We start from the raw sequence: 12,046 nt of genomic DNA on the forward strand, positions 1-12,046 counted from the left end.
AAGAAATTGCTTGGCCCAGAGGTTCTGCGAGCCCCGCTTCCTCTGGATTCTGTGAGATTGGGTGCAGAGCTGACTCTCGGAATCTGCTCCGGCACAGACCTGAAGGAACCCACTCTCCGGGCCTGGAGTGAACTCCTGGGTCCCAGTGGGTCCTAGTCGCTCCCTGTTTGGGGGCAAGCACTGCCACCTCCTAGCCCAAGACCCTGCTTGGCACAGAGGTCCTGCGAGCCCCGCTTCCTCTGGATTCTGCGAGATTGGGTGCAGAGCTGCCTCCCGGGATTCGCAAGTGCTCGGGCCCAGACCGGATGGAGCCCGCCCCGGGCCAGGAGCAAATTCCTGGGTCCCAGTGGGTCCCGGTTGCTCCTTGTTTGGGGTGAGTGTTGCTTTTACCTTACCTGGGATGCTGCGTGAGTTCAAGCTCCTGGGAGTCCCTGTTTCTCTTGGTTTTCTGGGGTTGGGTACGGAGCTGCCGCCTGCGACCTACTCTATGCTCGGGCCCAAACCAGAAGTCCACTTAAGTCACAGAATGCCTTTCTAATGCTAGAGTCTTCAAATGGAAAATAATTTTTTGAGGGATACTTTGAATCCCTTGTTTTTTGAAGTATAAATGAGGAGTTGAGAGATTGGGTCATAGTGCTATACAAAATGATTATGGCCTTTTCCAGGAGCCCAGAAGATCCCACAGTAGGCTGGACATAGGTATAGATCACTGTGGAGAAATACAGGATGATCACTACAGGGTGAGCAGAACAGGTAGAGAATGGACATTCTTTCCCTCAGCAGAGTAGATGAGCAGGATGCTGGCAGTGATGAAGCCAGAGAGCATGGTCAATAGAAAGTATAGGCCACTAAGGAACATGTCTACAAGGACTCTTATCATGTTATTGATGAAGGTGGGACTACTGTATAGCAACAATATTGATGGAGTCTTACAGAAGAACTATGATATAATATTGGAGCCACAAAAGGACAGTGGCAACATGAGACAGGTGAGCACTAAATAGTTTACAGCACCTATGAACTACACAAAAGTTTCCAAGGCCATACAGGACCTACATTCATAGTGGTGCCCTAGTGCAAAGCTGGCAGATGGCCAGGTTATAGGCCATGCAAAGAAGAACAATAGCTCAGTACTCCAGACCCAAGTAAAGACAATCACTTGGGTGAGGCAGTCCTGGCTACAAGGCTCTTTAAGACTATAGCTAGGATGGTTGCCATGCAGGTCACATTCAGAAGAGAGAGGTTGAAGTAAGAGAAATACACGAGAGTGTGGCAGTTGTATCTGAACCTCCCCTTTAGTTTCTATTCGCTTGTCTCACAATTTGAATGAAAGACATGTCAGGGATATACCCATGAAAAATAGTCTATAACATGGTTTGACATTGTGTGTCAAGTTCATGAGCAAATTGCTATATTCATCAAACATCACCCCACATACAGATCATGTGGAGATACCAACATCAAACATCACCCCATTGAGCTTACCATGTGGCGATACCAACAATAGAAACAAAACTTAGCTCAGTAGGAGCTTGTCCATCCTCTCTGCCTCCATTTCCTGGAGACTCCAAAAATCCTTGACAGAGACCCAGACTTTTTTTCTTACACCATCCCTATGGATTACCCTCCAATACCTGGAGGCACTCTATAACTGCAAACCCACTGGCCACACTGGCCTGGGAATCAGATAGATGATCTTCATATTCCTTCCTGTATTCTTTTGCCAATTCTTCAGTTTCGACCTTAACCCTGTAGCAGACCGCTTGCAGAGTTCCGTCTTCCCTCTCAGACTGAACTCCCTAGGCACTGCACCAAACCTCACAGTAGACCAAGCTTTACTCCTCCCATTGGATTCTTCCAGCCTTCTCTTCCAGCCCATCCCAATTCTTTCCTGTTAGTCCCTAATACCTATAAACATGCTCTAGTCATGATCCCCAGTGGCCACACCTGGCAGCAACTCAAGAGCAGGCCACCCACAGCCACCACATGTTCCTAAGATCTAGAAAGGCACCAGAAACACAGAACAGAAACCCAACTAGCAAAGAGAAGGCAAGACAAGAAATAAACACCTAGAATCTCAATCACCCCAAATACAGATGCCTAGATACCTGCCCAATAGCACAATCATTAACACAAAAGACGATATGTCACCACCAGAACCAGCAATCCTATTAGACCCTGAGAGATGTGATAGAGCTGGAGCAGAAGATGAGGGCATCAAAAAAAATATTATGATATGTTCAATGTCCATAAGGGGATATGAGTAAATCCCTTAATGAAATCTATAAAAACACAAACAAGTAATAGAATAAAATGATAAAAACAATTTAAGACATAGGAATATAATCACTAAAGAAAACTCAAACTGAGGCAAAACTGGAAATGAAAAATTTGGGAAGCCAATAAAACAAGGCAAAAAATGCTCAAAGGTCAGCCTCACTAATGAAGCATAAAAGATGGAAGAGAGACTCTCAGAAATTGAAGATACATAGAAGAAATAGATACCTTGGTCAAAGGAAATATTGAGTGTTTAAAAATCTAGGTAATTTGGGACACTATGAAAAGACTAATTCTATGGATAATAAGAATAGAGGAAAAAGAAGAAACCCCACTTCAAGACACAGAAAATATTTTCAACAAAATCATTGACAAAACAAAATTTCCCAATCTAATGAAGAAGTTGCTTATCAAGGTACAAGGTACAAGAAGCATACAGAACACCAAATAGAATGGAGCAGAAAAGGGAATTTCCCATGACACATAATAGTTAAAACACTAAATGTACAAAGCAAAGAAAGACTATTAAAAGCTGTGAAGGAAAATATCAAGAGACATATAAGGACAGACCTACCAAAATAACATCTGGCTTCTCAATGAAGACTCTAATAGTCACAAAGGACTGGGAAGATGTTCTACAAACCCCGTGAGCCCATAGATGCCATCCCACACTACTATACCCAGCAAACTTTCAATCGCAATAAATGGAGAAGGAAAGGCATTCCATAAAAAAATTGAATTTAAGTACCAATCCAGCTCTACAGAATATACTAGTAAGAAAACTTCAGTGTAGAAAGGTTAACCATACTCAAGAAAAGGCAAGAAACAGATTATCCCATACCAGTAAATCAAGGTAGTGGTAGTGGTGGCTAACACCATACAACAAGAATCAAGAAACAGCCTTCTCTCTCTCTCTCTCTCTCTCTCTCTCTCTCTCTCTCTCTCTCTCTCTCTCTCTCACACACACACACACACACACACACACACACACACACACCATAAAGTAACATATTGTATTAAAAAACAAGATCTACTCATTTGCTGTAACAAAGAAACACACATTATTAGGGATAGATATCATGTTAGAATAAAAGAATGAAAAAAGATATTTCAAGAAAATGGACCAAAGAAGCAAGCCAGACTTCAAAACAGAATAAGAAGAGATAGGGAAGAATACTACATACCCATCAAATGAAAAGCCCACCAACAGAATATTGCAATTCTAAACATTTATGCACCAAAAAAAAGCACCCAACTTCATCAAGGTAACACTACTACAGCTAAAATCATATATTGGCCTTCACACAGTGAGGGTTGGTGGTTAAAATACCCCATTCTCACCAAAAAGAGTGGTCATCGAAACAAAGACTAAAGGGAGAAATGTAATGGCTAAATGATGTAATCAATCAAATGGACCTAGCAGATATTTACCAACATTTCGCCCAAAACAAACAAAAAAGAAACAAAAAACAAACAAACAAAAAAAAAACCATTATTCTTAGCAGCTCATGGAACTTTCTCCCAAACTGACCATGTATTTAGACACAAAGCAAGCCTCAATAGACACAGGGAAACTGAAATAACCACTGACTTCCACAGATTAAAGCAGGATGTCAAAACTGGTGCAATAGTGGCACAGAAGTTGTAGGCGAAACCAACTACTATCCAATTGTATTTAAAGCTCATTCTATGAGATAGAACCCATGCCTAAATCTTCTAAGACAGCCAAAAACCTGAGACTAAACAGGCCATGTACCTAGAGAAAACCAAATACTATTCTGCTAAAACAGTGGTTCTCAATCTGTGGGTTAGGAACTCTACAAGGATCACGGTTCAGATATAGCAGATCAGATATTCATATTACAATTCTTAACAGTAGCAAAATTACAGTTATGAAGTAGTAATAAAATAATATTATGATTGGTGTCACCACAACATGAGAATTTGTATTAAACAGTCACAGGATTAGGAAGGTTGAGAACCACTGTGGTAAAACATAGCATTAAAATAATTCTTGAGGACAATTTGCTATATCCACAGATCAATGTTTTATTCAGCCAGAATCAGAGCCACTTCCTATTGCAGGAGAGAGAAATAGAGACCCAAAACTGGATAATGAGCAGAGAGTGAGAGACCTTGAAATACTCAGTTCTAAGTGGAATGTCTTCATCAAACCCCTGTCCTGAGGGCTCAGGGAACAATGTTGGAAAGGTGAAATGATTATAAGAACCTCTGAGAATGGAAGATAAAAGGAAAACAGTTCCTTCCAGACACAACAGGGCTGATGCACATATAAGCTCACAGCAACTGTGGTAGTGTCACAGCCTACACAAGGCCTGCACAGGTGCAGGTCCCACAGATACGGTCCCAGCACTGAAAGGGGAAGTCAACATGAGCTCCCATCACTAACCTGGAAGCTATCTCTAATTGACAACTGTTTGCAAATGGAAATTAGTTCCTCCAAGAGAATTTCAATGGTCATACAAACCACAATTAAGTGAGACTCCCATGGATAAGAGTAAACAATGTGCCTCCAAAAAGCAAACTCAATGACATTTATTGGAGTTAGTTTTTCTCATAATGCTTTGTTTGGGCATTTGGGGGATTTTTGTTTGTTTTAGCCTTACATATCTTTTGCATCTCTGCTATGGTTTCTGTTTTTGTGTTTTTATGGGTTTTGTGTACATGTGAGTGTGTGTCTCTATACATGTATCTTTGGTGTGTGTGTGTGTTTGTGTGTGCGCGTGCGCTCACACCTGCCTATCTGTTTGCCTTTACTCCATTTACCAGAACCAGCAGGTCAAACACAGTGGGAACCATTACTGGGGAAGTGAAGGTAATTGTAGGGAAGGCAGAAAGAAGATACAAGAGACAAGGATGGGAGGGCTGCTGGTCAATACCATGCCAGTGAGCAAGTTACTTTCTCAGTGTCTTTTAAAGGTAAGCAACACAAAGCATGGCCAACTTCAGGAAGATACACAATGACCACATATTCTTACATGGCAAGTTTATGGTACACAGTATCTATATTTGACTAATGCCATTTTTCTTCAGGCTTGGACAGTCTCTCAAGGATATATATATAAGCATAGGAACCTGTAAGGTTATAACACATGTCTTAATTAAAAACAAAGACAGATGTCAGCAGACTAATTCATGATTAATCATAAGCAAGAAGTTGACAACAACAGGGGGACCAGAGCCATTACAAAGTCCCCTTCAATTACTGGAGGTCAGGCCTCTATCCCCACTTTTGCAAGATTAGAATCGTCACAGCCCTTCTATACTTAGAGAAGGGAGGAGACGTCAGAGGCAGCCCTGCTTATACACTGAAGGCCTAAAAGCAGCCATCGGCCTAAAATCAGCAATAGGCCTGTCATACATGTATACTAACACCAAGTCTTGGGTCTCTGTGGAAAAACATTAAAACGGATAGCTATAAGCTATTGCAAACAGGCAGCTTTTGTGGAACTTTACCAGCCTGAGTAGTCATAGACCTTGTAAATAGGTAGCCTTGGCGGATAATACCAACTTAGATAAGGACAAGTGTATCATAGGTAGAGTCATAGTGACCTGTCCCCTGAACCTTCACCCAGCTGATACCCTGTTCTGAAAGATATCTGTACTCCCCCTGCACACCACACTCCGGTGTCATCCCCTTCCCCACATCCTGCCTTTTTGTGTTTATAACCCCTGTTTCAATAAGTAAAAAATTACAATTTGATTTTAAATAAATAAATTAATTAATTAAAAAAAGAAGTCAAAGGTAACTCTGACTGGTTTGTTTAATTTTTATTGGCCTATTAGTTTTCTAAAGAAAGGGAGGAAGAAGGCATGGAGTTGGATAGTGGGAAGGTGAGAAACATCTGAGAGGATATGAGGGAGGAAAACCTTGATCACAATATACTCTATGAAAAACATGTCTCTCAGAACCTAAATCTATAGAATGAAAGATTCAGGGTAGAAAATGGAAAATATATTAAGTATCTGTGGTTGTCAAAATGATGTGGTGCAGACTATAAGGATAAATTATCTCCAATGAGATACACACATGCACTCCTTGTATTTCTGACAGCAGTGCAAGTTTCAAAGTGATCAGGTATGAAAACCAAACTTTGAAATAATGACCTGTTATCTTTTCTCAGATTCTTGCAATTGGGTACAGTTCAAATTGATGTTGAGCTCTACCCAGACACTGGTGACTGAGTTCCTGCTACAGGGATTCTCAGAGTTCCCCAGCCTGTCACTTCTCCTGACCAGCTATTTCTTATTCTTGTACACTGTGGCACTCATGGGAACTGCTGTTTTAGACAACTCCAACATGAGGCTTCATAGACACTTGTCTGCATCTCCTCTGTGCTACCCAAGATGCTGGGACCAGCAAGACCATACCAATTGGTTATCCAGTGCCAAAAGTTAATCTTGAAAACATGTATACAAGTGACATTATACAGACTGAACAGGATATGTGTGTGTGTATGTGTGTGTGTGTGTGTGTGTGTGTGTGTATTATAATAACAATTAATAGAAAAAGAGGCCATTAATTTGAAGGAGAGTAATGGATGTTTGGTCTATGGTAGAGTTTAGGGGGAGGAAAGGAAGAAATGTTGTAATTATATGTAATCCTAAAAATAAAACAAATAGGGAATGTAACTAAATTGTGAGTTCTCAAATAAAGAAATACAAATAGCCAAGATATTCAAACATCCCAGGTATCTATAATTGGCCAATAAATAGTCAAGGTGTGGTACACATACACAATGGAATATTATTAAACTAGAAATAAAAACAAAATTATGATATTTTCAAGTAAAAGGATTGACTGACAATAATAATTTTAGTTAAGGTGACAAAGACCCAGAAATATGACTACCACATGTTCCCTCTCATATATGGATGTCAGAGGTGTGTGTGTGTGTGTGTGTGTGTGTGTGTGTGTGTATTCTTAAATTGGAATGCTCAAAAAAGTCAGGGAACCAGTTAGAGGCCATGAAAATGATCTCATGTAAAGGGAGGATAAGAATGCAGATAATATGAAGGGAGAGGGGAAATAATGGAAGAAGAAGCTTAAACAGGATGGGACATGAGAAGACCAAGTAGAAGAGGGAGTTTGGGGTGAAGTGGGAACTTCTGCTTTCATTGGCGACTCAGCTATGTCATGTGATGTTTTTCTGGAAACTGTCTTATGAGAAGATATTTTCCTGAAGCAGACATGTGAAAGGATGTTTTGATGAAAATAGACACATAGTGTTTTTTTGGAAGCTGCCTGGTGAAAGAGCATGTGATATTTTGCTGGAGCAGATGCTTGAGAGGACATGTGATATTTGGAAAGAGTATAAGTATAACCCAACAGACAGTAGACAACACTCTTGCATTGGTTCACCTTGCAAATATTGGCTGTTCTTCATTAGGCTTCACTGAGGCTGGTCTTCACTGAGGATGCTCTTGCATTGGTTCACCTTGCTTTCTCCACTGATCTTCCCATCTTTGCTTGTCATGACTTTGTAGAGAGAAACACACCAAAGTACATCTGGTGTTATTCTGGCTGCTTCTTGCCACTTCTACAGACACAGTCAATTGGCTGAGCCTCATTGTTTCTCCTGGATCATGTTTGGTATTTGCTGAGTAAATTGGACTGCCACTGCTGATTTGTGTTTGGTGCTTTGCTAATGGACTGGACTGCTGAAAACAAACATTGGAATCTCCACAAAGAACTATTTCTAAACAGGTCCACAACCCCCATTTTTTTTATTAACCTTTCTACTTCCCTGCCTCTGATTGGTGGTGAGTTAGAAGGGAGGTTGAATTTTCCTAGAAACAAAACAAAAACAAAACAAAACAAAAACAATAACAAAAAAACCCTTTTGCTTTATTCGCTTTTTTGCTAGTCCATTCTGGCACACTTCCAATGGTGTCAGAATACTCTGGTGTTTTGTAAATTCTTCTCTATTCAAAGTTAGTGGCACCATTTGATGCACACACCTTGACTAATACAGCATTCTACTCTTTTTTCAAATTTCTTAGAATCATGCTGTTGCCAAGAAGGATGGTCAAGTTGACCTCCTTGTCCTGTCTGATCCTCTTCAGAGTATGATTGGACCTCGTGCGCACTTTCCACGGTTTTTGTTGTTGAGACCAGGTTCTGCTTCCAGCTAGAGATCCCCCTGCCTCAGTCCCTTTTGTGCTAACATTAAAGGGATATGCCAGCATGCCCTGCTTTTTTTCTCCCTACTTTTTGTAAACAGTCAGCCAGAGCTCACTGAATCCAATTTGATCTTTCCTGTTGCTATATCTTTCTGTCTTAGGTCCAAGATAGCCTTCAACCAGTAGCAACTACTGTGATGGCACAGGTGAAAGAGAAGAAAGACTTCTCATAATGCTGAGTACTTGGATCAAGAGCCAGGAGTTATAGATGTTATTTCTGGTTCTAACATCAGAAACCAAATCAGGTTACCTTGAACCTAAAAGGAGTGAGTGAAGATCATAGAGAGAGATTGCCATGGCATAGTGCCACAGACAGTAGGTAAACATTGTTGAAGGAGGAACCAAGGCAACTTACAGGCCCTCAACAATAAAACCACAGGTCTCATCCTTAGGATCCTGCTGTCAATCTGCCTTGGGCTCCATGTCTCTCTTTATGAGGGGAGGATAATTTTCTGTTTGAGATAAGATCTCACATAACTTACTAAGTGGCAGAGGCTGACTTTTAACCCTTGGTCCTCCTGTCCTGCTTCTGAGTGCTAGGATCATAGGCACATGTCACCACACAGAGTGCAGAGCTCTCTTTTATTTAAAAAATATAAATAATAAAATGTTACTTGAGCTGGAGAGACGGCTCAGCTGTTAAAGGCTGGGCTCACAGCCAAAACGTCAAAAACAGCTCCCCCCCCCAAAAAAAAAGCAAAACCAAAAATCCTACTACAAAAACATTAACAAAATATCAAGATAAATGTTGCCACATTTATGTTATCAATAAAATTCTAAATGCAGAAGAAGAAGAAGAAGAAGAAGAAGAAGAAGAAGAAGAAGAAGAAGAAGAAGAAGAAGGGAGGTTGAAGCACTAAAGAACCATAATTAGAATAAGTTTGGAAAATTTAAACCTACAATGGGGAGGGATATGTAACAATAAAGATATTTGAAAAGCCATATGTAAACTTACTACTTCAGAAATTTCCTAAAATATAGACATATACACACAGCAAAGGTGCTCAAATGGAGTTACTCTACAATAGAGAGGCAATGCTTTTCCCAGATACCACAGCTTTTCAAATAAAAAAGCCCAGTGCCAGGCATAAATAGACTCTTTTTGTGTTATTGGTCAATGGTGTCCCATTACTTCCCATACTACAGGATATTGATATTGCTCTTGCTTATCATCCAGAACTTGGTGGACCCTATTATCAAAGATATAATATACTTGAGTCATTGGGCATGAATAAATCAGTATGTATTGACCTAGAAACTTTATCCCTACTGGGCAGCTTTCATGATGCTAAAAGATTCTATGACATGAGGGAAGAAAAGTAATCAAAGGGTTTACCTAGCTGTGAACCCTGTGAGCTACAATAATGAATGTACAGACAAGATATCCACTGGTAAAAAAAAAAAGGCATGAATGTTATAGGAGTAACCAACCACTTTAGGATTGGATTTGAGACCCACTCCACAAGATGAAACTCATAGCTGACACTGTCAACTGGACCAAAACCCTGTCTTGGAAGAAAATTTAATATTATTATTTTATTAAATATACACAGTAATAAGCTGCCCCTTAAGTTCTTAGTTTTATGTGCATAGATTAGAACATATTTCAACTCTCACCAGAGAAGCATCTTTTTATTGGTGATATAGAGGCTGCTAAAGAAGAAAAGAAATATCTTTGCTACTGTGATACATGTGAACCACAGCAAGTAACAGCATAATAAGGTATTCTTAAGGATACAAAAGTAGCACTTACATCTCAGCCATAACTAACAGCTGTCTAATTGGACTAAAGGTCCAGTCAGTAGGACAGAATGCCTGGAACTATAAATTTAGCCAACTACCTCTGGTTAGACAGGTCACAGACATAGAGAAGAACCTACTAACGCTATTTTCCTAAACCAATATAATCTCTTACTGTAGTCATCCTATCCTTATACACATAGATAGGTGTCACTCTCATTCCTCATCAGGGAAGATACTTTTTGCAACAGACAGAGACCAATAAGAAAGCCACAACTTATCAAAATACAGAAATCAACGGACTGTAAGTTGCCTAGTCCTAATGTACTTCTCTACAACACAACCTTCATATCTAAATCTCAAGGAACATCAGAGAAAGACTAGCAAAATTATGACCCAGTGGACCAAGATGTCTGCTGCAACATTGTGTCTTTAACATAAGTTGAGGAAGCTGTAACCATGAAACTTCAATAATATGGTCACTTAAACAGACTTGAACATTGACAACTCCAGTTGGCATGCTAAAATGAATGGTAGAAATTTAAATAGCTATAGACAATTAATGACTGCAGACAAAGAGAATCAGTCTTACCCATAGGCTAGCCCCCTACTTGGTCATCTAGTACCAAGTGGTCAGCTCTAAATGCATAAAATATGAATAACTCCAAACGGACTTAGCAGGTTTTATTTGCATATATACATTTTTTATTTGCATGTATATATATATATATATATATATATATATATATATATGCAGAGCTAATAAAGAAAAAGAAGCCATGGAATTGAAAGGTCATAGGAAGGGTTGAAAGGAGGAAAGGACATGATAAAAATACTATACACATATGTAAAATTAAAAATAATTTTTAAATGCAATAGTTACTTAGTTAATTCAACGAATATTGAAAGGAGACAAAAAAAAATACAATATTGTAGGGAACAAGAGTCAACCAAGGGGAGACAAAGAAGTCAAAAGGCTATCATAGTTTAACCCATGACCTTAGGACAGCCAGAGCGGAAGTGGGGATTTGGATGGGTCATTGAAGGTTACTAATTGTTCCAAGAAGTGAACAGCTTCTAAAGGACAGCAGCCATGTTCCCTCTCACACTTCCCTTTCTGGCCACATCCTCTGAAACAACGTGGCCCAAGCACACAGCACCCCTGCTGCATTACCTCACAGTGGAAATTGTAAGGCCCTGGCACCAAGAACGCTCAAGCATCTAGCAAACTTCTGCTGACACCCTCCTGGCTGATACTACTTTTGCCAGGGAAGCTGCTGATTAGCATTGTTCATTCAGAGTAGACAGCATTGAAGACAAAGGCAGGCCTTATCTCCTCACACAGGCCCACAGCATGGCAAGAGTCCGAACTAGAAATCTCTTTCAAAGGTACTAAAAAGTGGAAGGAATCTTTTTTTTTTTTAAGATACTCTACTTATAAGACAGAACAATTGTCTTAAAACCTCCAGGCCACTTTACATCCTCAAGTGACCTACCTACATGCCAACCACAACAAAGACTGAGTAGCCTTTGTGGATAAAATGACAATATGGACACAAAGCAGTGTCTACCTAGACAGAGCTCCTGGCTCCTGTGACTACTACAAGCAGAGAGGGCTAGGAATATGCCACACCCACATTTGATTCTTCAAGGGGATTTGCTTAACAGCCACATGGTCCCGGGGCTTCCCTATGAAGTGTAGCAGTCCAACAATTGTCCCTTATGGTTCAACTGGATGTGTCCTCAGAAAAAGGACCGGAGACCTCTACCAAACCTGTGATCCCCTCACTCCAGCAGGGCTGAAGGCAGTGATGCTGGCACAGGC

General features: G+C 40.2%; 1 pseudogene; it reads right to left on the reverse strand.

Annotated features, from left to right (window-relative positions):
- Positions 1 to 549: 549 nt before the first annotated feature.
- On the reverse strand, positions 550 to 3,714 carry LOC114638625 (annotated as a pseudogene).
- Positions 3,715 to 12,046: the final 8,332 nt, after the last annotated feature.

Source organism: Grammomys surdaster, unplaced genomic scaffold, assembly GCF_004785775.1.
Source record: "Grammomys surdaster isolate TR1022 unplaced genomic scaffold, NIH_TR_1.0 125612, whole genome shotgun sequence".
In the NCBI taxonomy this organism is placed as follows: Eukaryota; Metazoa; Chordata; class Mammalia; order Rodentia; family Muridae; genus Grammomys; species Grammomys surdaster.